The sequence below is a fragment of the Mixophyes fleayi genome, chromosome 2 (assembly GCF_038048845.1).
Source record: "Mixophyes fleayi isolate aMixFle1 chromosome 2, aMixFle1.hap1, whole genome shotgun sequence".
NCBI classification, from domain to species: Eukaryota; Metazoa; Chordata; class Amphibia; order Anura; family Limnodynastidae; genus Mixophyes; species Mixophyes fleayi.
This window is the reverse complement of record NC_134403.1, coordinates 267,912,799-267,936,415: the sequence shown is the minus strand read 5'-3', so window position 1 is coordinate 267,936,415 and position 23,617 is coordinate 267,912,799. Positions and strand designations below refer to the sequence as shown.

Genomic DNA, 23,617 nt, shown 5'->3' with positions numbered 1-23,617 from the left:
GTGTAGGCGACGATGGTGCTAATGAGGATGTTGATGATTATGATGCAGACAGATACCAAATTGCATTTCTCAATTTCTATTTATATTCTAGATTATATAACGGCTGAATAGTTTTTTATTTTACTCCTAGTGGAGAGGGGATCTGATGCAGACAGTTACCAATCTGCCTTTGTCAATTTCTTTGTATATTCGAATTTCTAGTTCCACAGTCTGTGCAGGCTGCTTTTTTAATATTCAACTACAAGTGGAGGGGGGTGGGGGGGCATAGATAGCCACCAAACTACCGTGGTCCATTTAATTTTACTTTCTAGTTCCACAGACTGTGCAGGCTGCTTTTTTTAATATTCAACTACAAGTGTAGGGTGCAAAGACGATGGCTACATTGTCAATAATCAAAGATGGAGGAGGTAGACAACCAGGTTTGTCTGTATAATTTGCAGAAAAGTGTTCGAATTAAGGACGGCCTACCAGGGATTAACTTGTTTTTTTCATAATTTATTAGCTTAAGAATTACCTCACTTATCTAAGAAACTGGTGGAGCACTAAATTAGGTTATTTTAGACCAAAACAATGGTATTTTTTTCAAAATAGCAAAACAAAAACAAAACCAAAACATGCAAGGGCAGTTTTGCAAAACCAAAAGCAAAACCAAAACACGAAGGTAATCCAGATCCAAAACCGAATACAAAACCAAAACATGGGCGTCAGTGACCATCTCTAATTTATCCAGACATGTCTGTGTAAAAATAAAGCTATCAAGTATTTGTGTGCTACATGAAAAATCAGCCAGTGTTTTCCTTATGTGCAAAATAATAAACTAATTTGCACCCTATGCATTGTAACATGGTTTGTCCTAGAGAACATTTTACTCCTTTTTTTTTGCCTTACTTTCCTTATTAACTCAGGCCCAACATATCTGCTGTGAAGTGCAAAAACTGCTTGGGACCCATCATGCAGGGGCAAACGCAGGAGAGAAAACTGCTGCGCATGCGGAAGCACATGCGCAGCAGCTCCATTTTGGCGATGCTGTACTGTACAGCAGCCGCGGCGCTGTCAGAGAAGCATCCGCGGCAGTGCTGTATTGTAGTACAATACAGCACCGCCGAGGACGCCTCTGTGACAGTGCCGCGGCTTCTGTACAGTACAGTGCTGCTGTGTAGGGGCAATCTTTAGTGCCCGTTCGTTCGCAGAGGGGAGGGTTTCTGGAGAACCAGAATCCCCCACTGCATGTACCCCTGTCATGCACCTCAATTTGTTAAAATAACATCTAGATTTCGACAGAGGCGAGTGGGTTTGCTGTCAACCAAAAGTTTGTCTAAGCTGAGGGAAGGAGTTGGCTGAAGTGAGGGTAAGTGATATGGAGCGGAACAGTGCAGGAATGAGATTTCAGTTTGCTGAATTAGTTTATTGAAATAAGATAAAGGGTTAAAGAGGACATATTTTAATGCACAGTACATGCTCGGAGGAGTAGTGCTCTAGGTCTTTTCCACACTGCAAAAGCACATGAATAATGAACCAGTTTAGAACATTTAAAAAACTTAAATGCTTATTTTATGGAAAGGGGTGATTATAACGTGGTAGATGGTTGGGTTTTGATGTGACAATTTTCACTATTGCATTGAGTCTATGGTGATTTTTCTGCCACTGTGCACTCAGGTGCACCTCTCACTAGAGTATTCCTAAATGGACACAATGCCTACCCCTGTTTTTATTGCATGGGTATTTGTGAATTTATAGATGTGAAGACTTGCAAGTCCAGGATGTTAAAAAAAAAAAGGTGGCCCGCAGAAAAAAATGCTGATTTTGCATGCTGGTGCAATTGCATGTGCTCAGCCGTGATGTAACTAGTGTCTTAATCTAGCTGGTTATTCAATCAGAAGCTGTTAAATTTAGCATTTTCTATTGCTAATTGTAACCTGTTTTTGAGTAATGATTGAATTTGTTTTCATTAGAGCTCATCAGTGTGAGATAGGTCTTATAATTACAATCATCAGTTACCAAGGCCAACTTTGTTGTGTTGCCAATAGCCATGTCAATAATTTATTCATAAATAACTGAACAGATATGACTGAGCTTGGGCTGAAAAAATAGATATTGCTGTAATCACAGAGAAACCAGTTATAAAGCTGTTTGCTTAAGTCTCCTTGGGCAGGCTATATCAATATTGGCCAAAGTCACAATGTAACCAGGAAGAGGACTGTGCCAATGCAAATTTATATGCACTGCAATTCTCATGAACTAGATTGATTGGGTTTAAGGAGGTACATCAAAGCTGTTTACATGGTTCAAAGTACACTATTAACATGAAATAGAAAAGTATTAAGTAATATTACAATGTACAAACTGTCGTTGGTTTATATGTTGCTTAGTTAAATGTACCTGGTTCTTTTTTAGCTCCAACAAATAGTTAAAAGAGCACCAAAACATTGGAAAGAGTGAACAGAGAGTAAATTAAAGTCAGAAAATTAAAAAAAAACAAAAAACTGCACAATAATTAATTGTTCATTATTTGGCAATAACAATGACATACTGAAACAAATTCACAATGTTGTTTTAATAATGTTAATGTTGCCGTCCCATCTCCGAACCTATTGTCTCACAGAGGAAGTAATAGCCTAACAGATTGACAGCAGAAACAAAAGTAGTACGTAAAATCTAATTAACTAAAAGTGGACTGCGTTTGTTCCATGATTTGTGAAAAGCACATTGTACTGACATTCGCCATGCAAGAGGGAGACTTTGCTATTTACAGCCCATTAAGCCAAATTGGCCAATACCGGGCACTTATTTTATTATAGGATATAAAAAAGCTACTGTTTGCCAAAAGTCTTAAGTCCCATTAGAAGCATGTACAAGTGAAATGCTGTCTCCTTTGTAGTTATCCCCCAGAGTAATTACAAGTTAGAGCTCTGCAAGCACACTTGTGATAAAGTTGATTGATAGTCTGATTGACTTACATCAAAACTAAATTGTGTTCTATGGCAAGCACTGGAAAGCGGATTTGTAAATATTGTGCTTATGTTACAGTGACATATCAGTCTGCTGTCCCCAGAGGCCTCTAATCAGCTGTACCAGCAGCAAATTTTGTTGGCAATCAAAATGAAGGAAATTAATTTTATGCTAATTTTCATGATGCAAAAGTCTAAATTAAATATATTTAGATTTTTATTTAATATAATAATGGTTAAAAAGTCAGCAGAATGGCTAAGCGCAGCACTGGCTGCCCCTCACACTTTGTGACATGCCAATGCCAACATGAGGAACAACAATAGAGTAAATATTAAGGTCTCGCTGTTGGAGAATTGAACCCCGGCCTCCTGCATGCCAAGTTGGGAACTCCCCACTATATTGATGAGGAAAACTGGTTACTGGCACTTGAAAGTGAGAAATGTCCTCTGAACATTTTGCACTCTGTAAACCCTCCTGTTATGTGCAGGACCACCAAGGGAAACTCGGGCCCCAATACAGCAACTTCTTGAGGCTCCTTTCATAGCCACCGAAGAGGGCGTGACCACACCAAGTTGGTGGCTCCTCCCACTACACAGACTGATAGGGAGGACCCCTGTACTTTGTACCTGGTACCCCACCAGCTTGGCATCCCTGTTCATGTGAAATAAAGCAGCTCATAAGAACCCTTCTTAAACACAGGCAGTCTGAGGGTGTGTTGCCTAATTAAAATTATTTGCCTTTGTTTACAATCACAACATGAGGACTTGTCCATGTATATGAATATTTGCTATCGTAAGTTTCTGGTAAAAATAGCAACTAATCAAAAAAGATATGCCATTAACTTCTAGGTAACTTTCCAATTACATTTTTTCTGTCCAAAACTTGCTAGTCTTTCGATCAAACATTGCTCTATACACTCGTAATAATAGTATAGCATTTCTTAATTATAATGCTATTGGGCAATTCAAACGCGGAACTAGCGTGCTGTGAGCCCCAGTGCAGGGAGATGGGGAGGAGGGAACCGTGGCCCCTCCTGACCCTCTGCATCTGCCATGCAGAGGGCCCCATTATATCCATGGGCCCAGGTGCACGGCACCTGCCAAACCAATGGGTAGCACGGTGGCTTAGTAGTTAGCACTTCTGCCTCACAACACTGGGGTCATGAGTTCGATTCCCAACCATGGCCTTATCTGTGTGGAGTTTGTTTGTTCTCCCCATGTTTGCGTGGGTTTCCTCCGGGTGCTTCGGTTTCCTCCCACACTCCAAAAACATACTAGTAGGTTAATTGGCTGCTATCAAATTGACCCTAGTCTGTGTTTCTGTCTGTCTGTGTGTGTGTTAGGAAATTTAGACTGTAAGCTCCCATGGGGCAGGGACTGATGTGAGTGAGTTCTCTGAACAGCGGCGGAGTTAGTGGTGCTATATAAATAAATGATAAATGATGATGATGATGAATGTTAGTTCAGCCACTGGGACAATTTAGAACAGAGATCTAAGAATGCAGAGAATAATGCTTGCTTCTCAAGCAAATTTATCTGCACTGCAATTCTCATGAACTAGATTGATTGAGTTTAAAGAGGGACATCAGAGCTGTTTACATGGTTCAAATTACACTATTAACATGACATATCAACGTATTAAGTAATATTACAAAGTTCAAATTGCCGTTGGTTTATATTTTGCTTAGTTAAATGCATCTGGTTCTTTTTAGCCTGACAAAAAGTTGAAACAGCCACAAAATATTGGAAACAGTGAACAGAGAGCTTTGTGTCAGTAAAATAAAATGAAACAAAGACTGCACAATATTTCATTGTTTGTTCATTATTTGGCAATTACAATGACATAGTGAAACAATTTCACAGCAATGGTGTTTTGATAAAGTTATGAAAGAACTGTGGATGCTATATGGGAAAAAATAATTGTCTGAAATAAAATTGTTAAAGTTTGAATACTGTACTTATTCTCCGAAGGCATTGTCCGACCAATATATAAAGAGCATGTACATTCCAGATGTGTCTAGTACAACATCAAATATGACTGAAGTACTAAAGATGGCGGTTAAATGGAGACCATGGTGATCAATTGTGGTCTTTTCTGGATGTTTCCATGGTTACAGATATTGCTAAGGAATTTTACTTATTCACAGTATATTGTCATGTCTAGGCACACTCCCTGATGTGCAACACCAGTGACCCTATTAGTGTTACCTATATAGGAGCCCCATATCCCTTCCCACAAGGATTTATGCATGAGTGTGAGGTGTTTATCAGCAAGGAATATAGGACACCAGACATAAGGAACCACAGGGATAAAACAGGACCCAAGTTCAGAGAAACAGGAGGCAATGCAAATATTAGGCCAGGTTCATTAACAGGCCAGTACCAAATCAGCATGCTGTAGAATAGTCCAAATCCCAAAATAATATTAGAGCAGTCAGATAACAGGCAAAATCAGGAGTAGTGCCATGATTTTAATTAGGCGATATATGTTTTTTCATTGGAGTTACCCTTCAAGAACCATAAATACAGTAAGTTAATTTATACATAAAACATAAAATTGATGTTGTATTTATAACAACCGCCAGAGATGGAACAGTGTTTCTCCAGGTCCTTTACCAAAATTTGGTGGAGGGCTCGGCAATACCGCTCCAGCCTCCCAGACCCCTGCTCTGCTCTTCCAAACATGCGTGGGTCTGGCTCATGTGCCATGAAACCCCAATTGGCAGTAATTTAGTATATCCTGTAAACTATATAATATTGAGAGTGGCTTAGCCTGACACTTCACACATTTAATAAAACAATGTTAAATTTCTTTCATTTTTTATAACTACCTAGATAAAAATTAACTTCCTCTGGCAAATGATTTACAATGTATTGATCTGTTAGTTGAGAAATAAATGAATATGCATTTAAATCTTCAAGCTCATATTAGTATCCACAATGTGACACATAGTAAATGCCGCTGGGTAAGTAGTGCTTTACACCAATTACAAGAATACAATACAAGAATAATAAAAGCAAACTGTCAGGTAATTGAGAACATATTAGGAAGAGGTCCATTCCCCAATGAGTTTTCAATCTGATTAGGTTAATGTAAAAATAGAGACAATAGTTTAAAAAAGGGGCTCAAGTATAGTTGGATGCATATTTGTCTCGAGCACATGTAGGAAAATACGCATAAAAAAGCACATATACCTGAATATTTTCAATCGGACGTAGCTCATGATGTGTCCAGCTATTCTGCTGGGCTGGTGTAACAAGGGGTTAGGTACAATATTCCTATGCTTGGGATACCGACACCCACTATATCTACAAAAAAATAAAAGAACAGTTGAATAACGACATAATTAAAATGTACACTTACCTTAACCCCGACAGCGGAGATTACCGAAACCACTGCTATGCGACTGCTGCTAAATGCGAAGTTGCTGGATGCTGGAGATTCATTCTGGCGTCACGTAAATTACCAACGTTCAGCGCACAGTAACCCTAACCCTATGCCTAACCCTAACCCTATGCCTAACCCTAATCCTATGCCTAACCCTAATCCTATGCCTAACCCTAACCCTAACATTAACATACATCTTTAAATGTAGATGTCGCTGTCTTCTGTGACGTCAGAATGAAGCGCCGGCATCCAGCATCCTTGCATTTAGCAGCACTCGCATAGCAGTAGTTTTGGTAATCTCCGCCATCGGGGTTAAGGTAAGTGTACATTTTAATTATATTGTTATTGAAATGTTCGGTTATTATTGTAGGTATAGTCGATGTCGATATCTCAAGCATTGGGATATCGATTACCACCGGTAACAAGTGTGTATACTGCCGTACCACGATAGCCTAGAGAAAGCATAGATATGTGGCTTGACAGTGTTATTAGCAACTTTTGCATTACTATATTTGTACACAATCTAATAATGTAAAGTCTCATAAATAAAAGAATAATGTCATTTATTTAAGTGTGAGATTTGAATTTACCACATAAAATATAAATAAAATCACACACAAGTACAAACCATTAAGTGAAAACATGTTTTGTTTTCCCCTTTACAAAACAAATGGGAATCTTCTTTCCTGCCACATTTTAAATGGGAATACCAATAGATGGCCACAACTTCATATAATATGGCAGTCACACTAATGATTTGAGTACTATCAACTATAATAATCTGCAATCAGCCAATCAGAAGTGGCTAGCTAGTGCATCATCATCATCATTGCATATCATTATATCAGCCCCCAGAAAGCGAGGCATACATTTATTTGCATTTATTTGGTGCACATTCAAATAACAGAGACATGCTCAACTCTACCATAAAAAGCAAAAATATTTCTCTCAACATGGAATACAACATGACAGCAAGAACATTACTGTCAACTTACAGTTTTATATGAATTCCAGTTCCTATTATCCCAGTACCTTTCATGATGAACCACCTCCCTATTCTTTCCCTCAGTGTGATTATTTCACTGTTCTATATACATATTCCCTAGCATGTGGAGAATCAATGCTAGTAAAGTATTACTTGCATTAATTGGGAAAATAGAAATTCTAGAAATGACAGTAATAACATCATCATCATCATCTATTTATTTATATAGAGCCACTAATTCTGCAGCGCTGTACAGAGAAATCATTCACATCAGTCCCTGCCCCATTGGAGCTTACAGTCTAAAATCCCCTAACAAACACGCACACACACACACACACACACACACACACACACACACACACACACACATACACACACACAGACACACAGACCGAGAAAGACTAAGGGCAATGTAATAGCAACTAATTAACCTACCAGTATGATTTTGGAGTGTGGGAGGAAACCGGAGCACCCGGATAGAAGAAAGGTAGAGATAATTGAGACTAATTAATTATTAGAAGCAATCCATAATTAGGTCATAGTCTTTATGTGTAAACCTACTTGTGCAAATCTACAGCATTGCAGGTAACTCATAAAACATGCCACAAATAAGTATAATACCCCCTGTCTATAAGTCTGATGTCCAGGCTTCACTGCTGCCGAGGAGCAAACACAGGATTTCTAAAGGGGAGGCTCCAAATGTTAGATTTCAGAACAAAGCAAAAAAACTTGACTTCACTTACCTGTAACATTAACATGTCCCATACTGTCCACCAGCTTTTCTCACTCATGCCCCCTACCCACCAGCTATTCTTACATATGCCCATCTGCCCACCAGCTTTTCTCACTCATGCTCCCTGCCCACCAGCTATTCTTACATATGCCCATCTGCCCACCACCTATTCTCACATATGCCACCTTCCTTCCACCATCTTTTCTCTCATATGCACCCCTTCCCTAGGCACCCTATCCGGCTTTTTTCCCACATGTCCCCTGCCTACTAGCTTTTGTTGCACATGCACCCTGCTCACCAGCTTTTCTCTCAAATGCCCCCTGACCACCAGCTTTTCTCAAATATGCCCCACTGCCAAACAGCTTTTTTCTCACTTGCACACAAGATTTTAATAAATAAACAGCTTAATTCTATATGTATGTCATTTAGATTACCTTTGTTTATGTGTTAGTGTATTCTGTAGATGTAAAATGTATTATGACAAGAGAGGCCATAAGCCGAACACACTTAAACTCATTCGTTTGTGTCAGATTCATTCACTTACCCATTAGGGTTTAAGTTCCACTGCATATTCTAGCCAATTGTAATCCAGGAGGAGGGGCTGCCCTATGTATTCTTCCTCCAGTGGCTGCTGTGCCTCTTTTTCTGCACATATTCCCTCCTGCTCTCCTGTAAGTGGCCACGGTGCTTCCTTTGTCTTTTAATGTTATTGTATTGTTGTTTCTTTTCCCTGTGTAGGAGCTGATCCTCGGGTGTAGTTACTAACCACTTTATTCTCCCCCTATACAGACAAGGCACAGTTGTTGGGAAAGCTTTTGCGGTCAGCGACTAATACTTACGGTGCTGCCCCTTTTGAAATAACATGGCTCTTGGTCCATTTGTGTGGGATATCCCTTGACCTGCTTTGTGTGGGCACATCATTGTGAGTTCAGAAGGAGTGTAGTCACTCTGATGCCAGATGTAGCACAGGCCAAATCGTAAAGGAGTCTTCCAGTGGTTAGTGCCGGACAGTCATACACTGTTTTTGATTTGGGTATTAGTGCTTAGCTGACCAGCAAAGGCTTTCAATTCACCATAATTTATGCTTTGATAAACTGTGACCTTTTGCCAAAAACTTAAATTGGTGCCAGTCAGGGGCAGGCTGGGCTGGGGGGCAGGGGGGTACCTGCCCCCGGGCTGGACTCATAATGGGTTACCTTGAGCTGGGTCATTGGGCCACCTGCAGACTCCCCTCTGGAATTGGAAGTTCCCTATGTTAGTCTCTCAGCATTCTCTAGTAACCTGGCAGATTTTCCTGATAGATTGGCAGTTCTTTCTGCTAAACATGCAGCTCACTTTGTGAGACTTGTAGTCCCCCTCATCTCTTACATTGTTTCTGTGTTTTGGGTGCCCTCATTGTTCCTTACTCTGCACTACTTGTCCCCACCTTGCTGAATCTCAGTGGCTCATATCCACTCACCTGTAGACTCAGTGACTGTGGCTGCTCTGATATCGCCTCCTCTATCCTAGTGCCTTGGGCATGCTGTGAGGTGTACTTTGCAGCACCTAAGGACATATTGCATGGTCCCAATCCAGGTAGCTTTGACTGTGCACATATATATATATATATATATATATATATATATATATATATATTTATTTATTTATATATATATATATATATATATATATATATATATATATATATATATATATATATATATATATATATATATATATATAATGACAAAGGGAGTGATTTGCTCCAGGCATCTAATAGAGGAATTAGATATTCAGCTGACAGTCTGCAAGCTTGGGGGCCATATTAACAATGGGTCTGATGGGGCTGCAGTCCCAGGCCTCTCCACAGAAATAGGCCTGGCCAGCCAGGAGGGAAAAAAAACACATTTTTGTAGTGAGGGCACCTGGCGCAGGAGGTGGAGAGGGGTATGGAGCAATGAGCAGGGTGGTGATGCGGACCTGCTTGTCAGGGGACTGTCCAGTCATTGAAGAGCAACAGCCAGCCAATTGCATGCTATGCCTTCCATGGTTTTGGTGATGTCCACACACACAGCTGATCACATCCACACATCACTGGCCACACCTCAGGTGGGATGGCACTTCTCACAATAGTAGACCCTCTATAATTTTCAGCCCCAGGCCCATTTGGCACTAAATCTGGCCTAAGCAAGGCTGCAGATATTACACATGCAGCAGTGCACCTAGTTTAAAGATAAACAGGTGGAGGGCGTATGTGTTTCAGAATAATAGTATAGAGTCTAATTTAACTTGATTGGTTTAAAAATGTCTTTTTCCACAGCTACAACAAGCTGACAGGGCATGTCTGCAGTGAAGAGTAATTAAACAGAACACCTGCACGGAACTCCTTTTTAAAGGCAATGTGGGAGGGTCACCTGCCTATCAAGCTAGCACTGTGTGAGGAGTGTCAAGTATAAAAACCTTTTTCAGTGTTCAGTGTGACTGATGTCAGACAGTGGCTGGTGTCTAAGGAGTTGGTTTCTGTCTATTTAGCATTAGGGTCACAAGAAAGTGTGTGGAGCTTTATGTTGTCAATTACTCTGACATCCTGACAATAAAGCATATTGAAAATGAAAGAAGTTGCTCATGTGTGTGCATCACCAGAAGCGTGCCTGTGTCACTATATATTTCGGATGTGATTTTGGTTTAAAACGCCTTCGTGTTTTGGTTTTATTACAGGTTTTGCCACAAACCAAAATCTATTTATAGCATTAACATTTATTTCCAGTCTATTTTCTAATGATCTCTTCACAACTGTCCAAATTTTCACAAATTTTGTTGAAAGTATTGCTGCTGACCCTCTCCAATGTATTGCTGCTGATCCTTAAACATCCTACCTAACAGGTACCTATTTGGTGTATCTTCTTTTTTTAAAATGAAAATGTAATCGATGTAGACATCTTTGATGAGGATGATGATAAGGATAATGATAACATATAACATTATCATTTGTCACCATTGAGGAAGATGACTAGTGACCACTGTTATACAAATGCCCATGATTCATTTGTAAACATCCCTATCTATTCTCCAGTTCAACAACCAAAATGCTGGCTTTTGTGGGGCATACACAAATCAAGCACTTCAGCCACAAAAGTGGTAGTCCATGTCACTGAAGTGCTTGGTTTGTTAAACTATGTGAAAGTCCTTATCAACATATGGGTGGGTTGGTGGGTCCAAGGACAATGCCATCTTGACTTGCTCTGTTTAACATTGTGCCCTCTCATCTTTTAAGTCAGTACTAATGCTGCTGTACGTAGTTGAGGTCTTGTGTCCACTCTTGTCTTATGAAGGATTTCGCAACTCCTTGCATTTGCTTTCTTTGATCTAATTCAAATATGTATCAGTTTATATGGTTCTCAAACTCCATCACACCGTAAATGGTCAGCCATCAGATCTCCATCTATACATGTATTCTTTGCAGGTGCTGATTCCGAATATGACATCGGTTTTGCTAGAAATAGGCTCTATTTTTTTAGATAATTGTTACCCCATTGAAAAACATAAAAGTGGCAAAAATTTTATGTCAGGCAGAGCCTACTTACAAATCACATTGAAATGATCTCAAATGCAAAAGTAAATGCATGAAATACATAATTGCATTTTACTCTGTGTAATAAAAGATAAACATAGTAAGCTGCTTCAGGTAATTACAATCAATGCATAGTAAAACACTTTTTGTTTGTTCCATGTGCCTTGATACATTTCCTCCATCACCTTTATATCTTCATGAAACCTCTCTGCTTGTTTCTTACTAAAACTACCAAAATTATCCGGAAATCTGTGTAAATGGCTATGGAGAAAGTGTACCTTCATGCTCATATTAGTACCCAAATTGTTAAAGTTTGTGAGCATGTTTTGCACCAGTTCTACATAATTGTCTACTTTGTGGTTACCCAAGAAGTTCTTGACAACTGAGACAAAACAGCACCAGGCAGAGGCTTCAAAACCATTCATAAATTTTGTGAAATTAGAATTCTTGATAAGTTTAAGAATTTAAGGCCCATCAAAGATTCCAGTTTATAGTTTTTCTATATTTAGTCAAGGGAACGATCTACGAATGTATTTGAAGCAATCGCCATCTTTGTCAAAGGCCTTGACAAATTATTTAATTAGTCCCAGCTTGATATGGAATGGTGAGATAATTATTTTTTTCCCTGTCAATCAATTGACTTTATTCTTACTTGAAATATACAAATTCTCACTACAACCTCTCTGTATATAACTTGACTTATTTATGCTAATTACATGTATGCAAATATATAACATGGACAATAAACAAGAAAAACACAATAGACAACGCGAATCGCTCAACTGCCAATTATCAACTGACCATTCACTTATATAGGGAGGGGAAATATTCTAGAATAATATCAGAGCAAACACCTAGGGCTTGATTTGTTAAGGAAATTAAAGTAAAAAAAAGGAATAACTTTACACCTTGGCAAAACTGTGTTGCAATGGAGGGGGATGTAAATTTAAAATGCGATGGCAGATTTATAGTTGGGGTAGGGCATGTCCTAGATCAACTTTAATTTTCAGTGTGCAAATAAAGCTATCAATTATGTGTGCTACATGAAAAAACAGCCAGTATTTAACTCATGTGCAAAATAATAATCTAATTTGCACCCCTTGCATTGTAATTTGGTTTTGTCCAGGAGAAAACTTGCTCATTTTTTTGCATTACTTTCCTTAATGAATCTGGCTCCTAGTGTTATGGTTAAGTTCCCTATTAATTGATGGTGTCCATTATCTCAAGAACTAGAGCCAACTCAAGAAAGTTGCTTTCATTTTTGAATTCAGCAATTCAGAAATGCAGCACAAAAATATCCTAAATTATTTAAAATATTCTTAGCTGCTTAAAACATTTTTTTGTTTGGGCTGTGTTAGTTATACATTCCATATTTATATACATTCTATATTTATATAGATGGGTCTTTGAGAACACCTCCGTTGCAACTCTCGGACAGTCCCTTTACCTTGGGGTTGAGTAAGTGAGGGTTCTAGTCCCACCACAACTGCATTTTCAGGTCATTTGTGGACCATGTCCTCCGGAGGCACGGCATGTTGGGCTCCTAACACAACCGCCCTTGCAACAGCAGACCAAGGAGATCCGCCCATTCAGGGCATCCCGAAACATTCGTATTAGGTCAGATACTACACTTTAGCTTAGCCAAAAGGACAAATCGAGATAGACATTTTAATCTCAAACTGGACATTAGTATCTAGATACGTGATAATGGACTGGATGTAGATATACATGGTAACTGGAATATATATCAGATTCCTCTGGTTTGCTTCACAAGGGCAGCATTATGGTACACATCTACTTTACTTGTAGCATAAATAACCCCTTAAGTAAGCTCTGCTCTTGACCTCCAATGAATGCTCTGCCCATCGAGAAGTGCATAGATATAGATATTATATATAAATTACATAGCGCTATACAATTGGGTTTTTACTTGTCTAAATATCTACTGATGCCTCTGTCCATCTAATGACATCTGATTGTTACTGCTTCTTCAGTATCCATGATGCATGCTGGCTAATGTTCCAAATTTAGTGTGTGCATAGTGTTTCAACATTTTTATCTCTTGCACTATTTTTTTTATTGTTTAATTTATGTAATGGCCTTGCTTCAGTTGGTGGAATGGCAGATGGCATTTTTTTGCAGCTGCTGCAATGTTCAACATGTGGTTGCTGAATGTCAAAAATGCCCAGAAAAGACCCTTACACGCAAACACCCATTTTTTCCCAACTTAATATAGATTTCACTGAATGACCCATTTTGTAAGGGTTCTGCTACTGACCCTCACACACTAACACTCATTTTTTTCCCACTTAATACAGATTTCACTGCCTCACACAAGATTACTAGATCACTAGAAAAAGTTAAAATTTTAAAGGAAATAAATCTATTTGTTTTTTGGGTTCTGCTGCTAATAGTCACACAGCAGATGCACACTGTTTTTCTCCACTAAATATACTAGTTAGTTCAGAGTAGACTGATATCTAACTCAGTCTATATACAAGTACTATATATATATGCATTAATAACAACCAGTAGCCGCTACTATATCTAAACTCTCCGACACATTAAAATTAAAACCAATTGACCAGCAAACTTTTCTCGCTGACTGATCCCTACAGAACTGCTTCACAATAATCACACATATCTTGTTGATTTCTCTGTCCCTCTTTCACCCTGTTTATTGCTGTATTCTGTAGTTTAACATTAAAAGCTATTTTCAGAACAGAGCACTGCAGCTAACGTCCTCCCTACACGCTGTCTAAAATGGCATATAATAAAGCGAGGGAGGACTATATATAGAAGATATAAACTCATGCGATTTCTGCATTGATATTTTCCCAGAATCATCATACTGCTGCCACCTTCATCACCCTGTGCCCCTTATCACACTTCCCCCTCATTATACTGTGTTCTTTATCACACTGTGCCTCTTGTCACACTATCTCCATCATTACACTGTGTCCCTTATGACACTGTGTTCCTCATTACACTGTGACTCTTATTACATTGTGCCCCTTATCACACATGCCACTCATCACAATATGCCCCTTATCACACTGTGCTCCTCATTACACAGTGCCCTTTATCACACTGTCCCCCTCATTATACTGTGCCCTTTATCACTGTGCACCTTATCATACTGTCACCCTCAGTACACTGTGAACCTTATCACACTGTCACCCTCATTATTCTGTGTCCCTTATCACACTGCCCCCCTCATTACAGTGTGCCCTTCATCACACTATCCTCTTCATCAGGTGTAGTACCTATTTACGGTACTGACTACCCCGACAGATGACAGCACAACACTAGGAACCTGACTGCAGAGTAGGCCGACCTGCAAAAAGAAGTATTTACCATAATGCCGATGTCTTCAGATAACGACTCGCTGTGTTGCCGGCTCCCTGAAATGACGTCATCCTCAAGCGTGACTTGCCTTTAAGGCGGCGATGGTCGGAGCCGCCTGTCATTTTTGACATGTAAGCACTATTTTTGGGGTTAGAGGTGTTAGGGATATTAGGGTTAATCATTAGGTTTAACCGTAATCCTAACCCTAATATCCCTAACACCCATAACCCCGAAAATAGTACTTACATGTCATAAATGACAGGCGGCTCCGTCCATCGCCGCCTTAAAGGCAAGTCACGCTTGAGGATGATGTCATTTCCTGGAGCCGGCAACACAGCGAGTCGTTATCTAAAGACATCTGCATTCTGGTAAGTACTTCTTTTTGCAGGTCTGCCTACTCTGCAGTTGGGCTCCTTGTGTCGTGCTGTCATCTGTCCGGATAGTCAGTACCGTGAAACTGACTACCACCGTCCTCATCACACTATGCCCCTTAAGCTATAAACTATGCTTGAGTAGAAGAAAATTTAAAGTTTTTTAACAGAAAACAATGTGAAAATTAATCTGCAAACCATTTACATCATGAAAATTTTAAACGCTTAAACTGACATAAATATATGTATACAATATTTAATATTAGCAAATACTGTATGTTAAATTAAAAACACTAGTTAAAAAAACAGCTTTGTATTCTGAAAAAATATATAAACTTTGATTGAGTAGAAAAAAATTAAGTCTTTTGCAAAGAAAATTAATCTACAAATCATTTACATCATGAAGATTTTAAACTGTTAAACTGATAAAAAATATATACATATAATAATTTAATATTAGCAAATACTGTATGTTAAATTAAAAACACTAGTTAAAAAAATATAAAGCACCATTTTTTTACCTGTTGGTTGCACCATAGGGGAGAAAACGAAACACTAATACGTGGTCATTGTACAAGGAAATAAAATGTTCCAGGGGATTACCCAAGAAATAAATGACACGAAACACTGTACTGTTTGCATAGTTCTCTTGGCTCAGATTCTGCAAACTCTTTATATTCATTGGAATTTTGAATTAATGTTGATGCTTCCGGGAGTAAATCAGGGATTTGGATCAATGACTTTGTTTATTTATTGCATTGCTTAATTATTAAAGTCCTATTAAAGTCCCCTATTTCAGCAAAAATCAGTAATGGCAAACTGTAAATTAAAGTGGAATCCAATCTTAAAAATATTTGGTAATTTATAGGATAGGTTGAATAACATTAAAGGTCATTTATGAACTTCAAAAAAATGCCCACACTCCTTTTTTATTAGCACAAGTGCGTAAAAGGGGTTAAATTTCCATTTGCAGATAACGCACATTGCAAAAACATCACTACAAAGTCCAACCTACTTCCTCTTTAGGACCACCACCTCAACTTGAAATTTTCTATTTTCACCTAAAACACTGCTAAAATACTGCTCAATATAGCCCTATGAGAGTAAGGGGACATCAGAACTCTCTATATTACATGTGTCACCGGTGTGCGCTGGAAAGTTTTTAATGCAATGGCACCTAGAATTGTGGTCCCCTGCAAAAGTACAAATGGAAGTTCAAAATGTGTCCTATTAAATTGGTTTCTGGCACCTTAGACCAGCTGGAGGAATATGTTTATTTATTAACCTTTATTTTTATAGTTTCCTACATTTTGTGCAACACTATAGAGAGAATATTTAATTATTCACATTGGTACCTGCCCCAGTGGAGCTTAGAAGCTATATTTCCTACCACAGAAACACATACACTCACACATTAATTTTGTCAGAAGCTAATTAGCCTACCAGTATGGTTTTGGAATGTGGGAGTACTGTGTGCTGTTATGTGCGTATTGTCGCTAACCAATAACGATTGTCGAACCACGATTTGTGTTTCCAACGCACAAAGATTTATTCGCAATAAGTAGAATAATATGCTCTAGCGAAGTAATAATAAATACAGCCGTTACTTATCACAGGCGCTCTGGATCCAGTGCAGTCATTCGATCCTGAAGTCTGGGGACAAGATGTCTGAACACTGGATCACAAGCTGCTGCTTATATACACACAGAAATACAGTAATACAATGAAGGAGGTATAGCTTGCATCTATTGGTCCAGGTTTCAGGAAGGTCTCAGGGGTCGTCATCATTGGCTAGTTCATACAAAGGAATCCAAAGGAGGGGGTCATCTCTGCAGGGGGTATGCTCTGCTCTTCCCGCCAAGATTCCTTAGTCTTAAGTAGTTCATAATTCCCTATGATTCATAACTTGTGTATGCACTCTGCGATTCCCTTGCAGAGTGAACCAAACAGTAGGATATGTAACGAGGTTCATTATGATACCACTCATGATGTGATTCCTTCAACCTGTTCCGTGTATTTCATTAATATGCATGTAACTCTGATATAACATATAAATACTACTATATTTCGACATAACTGACTATGTGTTGCAACTACCATTAATATGTACTATTTTATTAGTATGCGTGTTTGTGCAAATGTATGGTAAAAGACCAATAATTGTGGCTGCCACGTGTAGTGGATGCGTACGCCCTTTCACGCCGTAGCGTGCCCATGTACGTCGTAGCGTACTGTACGCATCTATTCAGACAAAGACAACCAAGTTTGCTCGACTTTAATTGAAATGACTCTATCCAATTTGCTGACTTCGACAGCTCCACCCTTTGATAGTGTAATAAACTATCACCCAATCACCGTTTCAAGTTCAGGATCATACAATACTTCTTCACAGACCATGATCTCGGTATCTGGTACCACCCTCTCAGTCTCTTTCTCAGTGTTACTCCTATGAGACCATTTTCCACACTTCAACACAGTAGGAACACATTTGACAACTAAACCAATCGCTAAGATGACACCCAGTATAAGGAGAAGGAGCTTACCTACACTAGCAACCATTTCCTGTACCCACTCCCCCAGACCGGAGAACCATTTCACAGGGTTCAACCACGAGAACCAACCCGCCACCTTTTCCCCGACCTAATATAATGAAGAATTGTGACTCTTTCGAAATTCCCATTTCAGCTGCAAAATTTCGTCCATCTTCCGGTCTATAACCTCTTTAGGGTCATCCGTATTATTAGTGATGTACGTGCAACATTTGACACCAAACTGGGTGGCCAGTGTCACACAGTACCCACCAGTAATAGAGGTGAGATAATTTAGTACCAGACTATGTTGCACCAACTCCTTCTTGTACGCTTGTAGCTCCCTTCCAGTATACCTGAAAGTGTCATCATACATCTCGGTGATATTATCTATTAATTTAGCTAGGTCTTGGATATATTTAAAGTTTAATGTTCCCCGAGCGGTCCTGGTGAGGTCTAGAGCAACCATAACTTGAAAACCAGCAGTTTCACTAATCAATTTTGTAGCTATGGGTTCCTCACCAGGAATCATATTTCTCTTGCCACGGTGTTCATAATGTGTGTGTATGTATGGTGGTGATGTAGTCTTGTGAATACCAACCATTTCTTCATGAGTAATAGTCATGATTTCAGGAACCAGTATAGCTAAGAAGCCCTTGGAACTCGGAGTCACCCAGGAATAAGCTTTCCTTCCACAAACAAAATACACATCATCAGGGAGAACATAAGGAACAGTATGCCCATGAATTATATCACACAGAGTTTTGATAAAACTACCCATGCCTAGTGTCTCCATTTGTTCTAGACACGTGTTGGCATTAATGACATTTTTACATTTATCTGTAGAGACTTTTCCAATGGATACCTTCTTATGTTTGGTCATACGCCCTAATTTGTGACTTCCATCAACATTCCTGCCTAGTAGTGACCTTGTGAGTATCCCTCTAAAATGAGTGTGGCGAGCCATTGTCTGATCTGATAGGTCAGCCTCCCAATTCTCCAGGCGCTTTGCATGAGATATATTTAGGCACAGCAAAGATCTGCCTATGGAGTATTGTCGAAGCGTCAGACTAGGGGACCTAGTGTTATTGTACCTCCCGTCTATGGGCCTCCCACCCCTCAATTCGAGTACTTCAGATATGTTTAGAGGGAATGGCACTAGTCCTATATTATGCTGCCCTTGCGGCACGTGAGAACACACCCAACACTCGGTTTGGTTTAGTACCTTACCCACAAGGATGCCCGCCTATATTCAGAGTACTGGGGGACTGGCATCGTTGGATGCATCTCTCTTCAACTAGGGAGTCGCAAAACTTGCAGATACAATACTCATCAGACAATAGCCCCTCACACTGCCTCCGAGTTCCTGAGCTAGCAGACCTTTTCATAACCCCCGGACCAAGTTTGATAATGGACTGCTCTGAGTATCCTAATAACTTTTCTTCTGCCTCCATCTCATCCGTATCACTCCCAGAACCTTCCTCCGTCCTCCATCCTCCTTCACAAAAATAGAATGTCCTAGAAAGAGTAAAAACAAGGAAAATCCTGGAACAAAAGAAAAACAAAAACCGCCACTCCATCGCTGGAAAGATAGTTCTGGGGCAACGTCTCTGGTTCAGGTGTCTCGACTGCAGGCTTTAGGTCTCCCGGAACAGGCTCACAAGTGACAGCTCTATGTCGTCGGTCTTAGTTTTATCTTGCACTTTCTCCGGATTATGGACTCTCCTGCAGTGGGTGGAATGGACCCAAGTGTCTCTCTCTGTGACCTTCAGTGATGTAGTACTGGTCAGCAGCACTTGGTACGGGCCTTCCCAACGGTCTGTTAAACAACCTGAACGTAAGAAATTGCGGATCATAACATAGTCTCCAGGTTCAACATCATGACAGTTCGTTTCTGGCATACCAGGTGACAGCATTTTTAGTTTTTGTTGTTGTTGCTTTAGCTGTCTGCTCATTCTTATAAGATATTGTACAGTCACTTCATTATTACACTTCAAGTCGTCTTGTGGACTCATGATCAAATGAGGCTGTCGTCCGAACAGTATCTCAAAGGAGGACAGATTAAGAGGAGGTCTAGGAGTGGTTCGAATGCTATGGAGGACCAATGGCAAAGCCTCAGGCCATGCCAACCCAGTTTCAGCCATTATCTTACCCAGCTTGTTCGTTATAGTACCGTTTACTCTCTCCACCTTACCACTGGCTTGTGCTCGGTAAGGGGTGTAAAGTCTGCTACTGATTCCCATGAGTTTACACATATTTTGGAAGATATCACCAGTAAAATGGGTACCCCTATCACTTTCAATGATTCTAGGGATACCGAACCTACACACAAAGTCTTGTACAATTTTCTTTGCAGTGAACACAGCAGTATTAGTGGCTGCCGGATATGCTTCTACCCAACCGGAAAACACATCAATACAAACTAACACATACTTTAAATTCCTGCACGGTGGTAATTGGATATAGTCAATTTGTATTACCTGAAAAGGTCCGTCTGTAGGAGGGATGTGGGATGGCTCAGTTGAATAGATTTCCCAACATTTTTCCTCAAACAAGTAAGACATGACATTGCTTTCTTACCAGCCTGAGAGGAAAATCCGGGAGCACACCAGTATGCTCTCACCAGTTTGCACATACCTTCTTTACCCAGGTGAGTCAGACCGTGTGCTGCTTCAGCCAGGCTTGGATAGTATGTTCGGGGAGCTACAGGCTTACCTTGTCCATCCCTCCAGAGTCCTGAGGACTCTTGACCACATCCCTTCGCCTTCCAGACCGCCTTTTCCTGCAGGGAACACAAATCTTGCATTTCAATTAATTTCTGCATGTCTAATGTCTGAAAAACCATCATAGTCTTGGTCGATACAGTCATAGGTTGCCCTGCTGCCCATTTAGCAGCTTCGTCTGCCCTGTTGTTGCCCAATGACACTGGGTCTTCTTCAAAGGTATGGGCTTTGCACTTTATGACGGCTACTGTTCTGGGTAACTGTATCGCTGTCAGAAGTCCTTTTATGTGTTGTGAGTGTGCCACTGGTGTACCTGCTGCTGTCGTAAAGACTCTAAGATGCCAAAGGGCCCCAAAATCGTGCACTACCCCGAAGGCGTACCTAGAGTCAGTATATATATTGGCTGATTTACCCTCTACCAATTCACACGCTCTCCTTAGTGCTACTAGTTCCGCCACCTGGGCTGAGTGAGGTGGACCAAGGGGTCCAGCTTCTACCACATCCTGATCGTCTACAACAGCGTAACCAGTACATAGCTCTCCTGTCTCTGTCTGTCTATGGCAACTTCCGTCTGTATAAAACATAAAATCTACATTTTCTAAGGGGGTGTCACGTATGTCGGGCCTTGCAGTAAAGGTCTGATTCAGGTGTTCCATACAGTCATGCGTGTCAGTATTCTTGCCTAACTCATCATCAACCAGGGTCTCCTCACCTCCCACCCTTTGTGTCTCTAGAGACACATACGGAAGGTATGTAGCTGGATTTAAGGTGCTACATCATTTGATGGTGATGTTTGAGGGTGCCATCAGGGCTAGTTCCCACTTTGTGAATCTAGCTGAAGAAACATGTCTGGTTTGGGCTGAATTTAACAGAGCTGATACAGCATGGGGTGTATAGATAGTTGAATTATATCCTAATACTACGTCCTCGCTCTTACTTACCAGAAGGGCCGTTGCTGCTACACTTCTGAGACATGTTGGGAGTGATCTTGCCACATTGTCTAATTGTGCACTGTAGTATGCTACCGGTCTGCTAGCGTCACCATGTTTCTGTGCGAGGACACCTGCTGCACAACCATCAGCTTTTGTACAGAATAGCTCAAAAGGCTTTTCATAATCAGGTATTCCCAATGCAGGTGCTTTAGTCAGACTGTCTTTAAGATTAATGAACGCTTGCTCTGACTCTTCTGTGTGTACAACACGTTCTGGCTTTGAGGAAGAGACTAGCTCCTGCAATGGTAATGCCAGAATAGAAAAACCTGGGATCCAGGATCTACAGTATCCACACATCCCCAAGAAAGTATGAATCTGCTTCTGACTCTGCTGCAGAGTCATGTGTTGTATGGCCTCAATCCTGTCGGTTGTCAGGTGTCTTAGCCCCTTAGTGAGGCAGTGTCCTAAGTATTTGACCTTAGTCTGACATGGCTGTAATTTATCCTTTGCCACCTTGTGCCCTGTTTGTGAAAGATGAAGCAACAGCAATTTAGTATCATGTAAACATGACATAAAAGAATCAGAGCACAACAATAAATCGTCCACATATTGAATTAGAACAGTCCCATTGTGGGGTTGAAAGGATTGCAAACAGTCATGTAAGGCTTGGGAGAAAATACTGGGACTGTCAATGAACCCCTGGGGTAGTCTGGTCCATGTGTATTGCACTCCCCTGTAGGAGAATGCAAAAAGGTATTGGCAGTCAGGATGAAGAGGGACATAGAATAAAGCAGAACATAGATCAATGACAGTAAAATGACTGGCAGACGGTGAAATCTGCATGAGGATGACAGCTGGATTCGGCACTACGGGGAATTGGCTCTCAACGACTTTATTAATTCCCCTTAAGTCCTGGACTAATCTATAGCCCCTCCCCCCATTCTTCTTCACAGAGAAAATGGGACTATTTGCTGTACTGGCTGTACGAATTAAAATCCCTTGTTGTAACAGCCTCTCAATAACAGGATATACCCCTAGTTCCACCTCCAGTTTTAATGGATACTGTGGGATTTTTGGAGCTATCCTACCACTTTTTAGGTTGACCATGACAGGGGCTACGTTTGCCATCAGTCCAGTGTCCTGTCCATCTCTGGTCCATAGGGAACCTGGTATTTCCAGCAACATCCCCTTTACTTGAGATGGACTGTGTTTTATAACAGTAGAGTGTATTCGCTGCTGTAATATGCGCGGGTAGATGTGAGTCTTCTAGTCTATGTGAATCCCTCCTTGGAGGATATCTATGTGACCCACCCCTCTGTGTATTGAGTCTTTCCTTTTTACAATCTCTCATGTAATGTCCTTCCTCGTTACAATTGAAACACCTGATCACTTTTGGTTTCTTGTTATATGGGTTGTATGCTGGTGGTCGTGTGTGCACCCCTTCTAGAGCCTGTATACTTACCGTCATTAACCTATCACTTTTCTCTTCCCTTTTTCTAAAAAGGTTTTTGTCATGCTCCACAGCAGACTCCCTAAGAGAATCTACCGTGACGCCTCTCCAATTAGGTAATGTGGTTTGTACTCTTGTCTTTAATTTTTCTCTAAGGCCATCCATCAGTACTCCTACAGCTACCTCTCTGTGATGTGGGTCCTCACTTATGTTGGATATCCCAGTAAACCGTGTTATCACTGCTATAGCTCTAGTGAAGTAATCTGCTGCTGTTTCACTATCCTTTTGTTTAATGGTGAAAATCTTACTCCAATTTACTACTACTGGAAAATAGATGGCTAAGTGTTTGACAATTTGTTCTATATTCTTTTGGTTAATCTCATCAGTCAAGGTGTCATCTTCCTCCAACAAACAATCTTCAATGAATTTTTGTATGTTAGTATTGGGAGGAAGACACGCCCTCAACACTACACGCCAATCCTTATTGGTTGGTTCGTGGGCATTTCCTAAGTCTTTAACAAATTTCTGACACTTAGCCAACTCTTTTCTAGGATCTGGGAATTCAGTCATAATGGAACGTAATTCTGATCTAGTCCAGGGACAATGCATTGTAACATTTCTTAAAGGAACTACACCATCCTTATCCGGTTTCCAATTGGGA

The 23,617-nt window shown here is 40.2% G+C and overlaps 1 protein-coding gene and 1 long non-coding RNA gene across 6 annotated transcripts in view; one reads left to right on the top strand and one right to left on the bottom strand.

Annotated features, from left to right (window-relative positions):
* LOC142138984 (uncharacterized) overlaps positions 1 to 15,927 on the bottom strand; it is a 35,218-nt gene extending 19,291 nt beyond the window's left edge. Inside the window, exon 1 of the long non-coding RNA XR_012688141.1 lies at positions 15,845 to 15,927. This is a non-coding gene — a long non-coding RNA (uncharacterized LOC142138984). The remainder of the gene's footprint in view (positions 1 to 15,844) is intronic.
* Positions 1 to 23,617, top strand: part of LOC142138983 (polymeric immunoglobulin receptor-like) — an 85,564-nt gene that overhangs the window by 6,404 nt on the left and 55,543 nt on the right. For 2 of the 5 annotated variants that reach the window (XM_075196177.1, XM_075196178.1), the window contains one exon: positions 23,011 to 23,072. The exons of 2 other annotated variants lie outside the window; for them this stretch is intronic. The gene's annotated coding sequence lies outside the window, so the exon portion shown is untranslated. Of the gene's footprint in view, positions 1 to 6,544; positions 6,654 to 23,010; positions 23,073 to 23,617 lie in introns of all 5 variants that reach the window. One more of the 5 variants, XM_075196179.1, reaches the window with a different exon arrangement.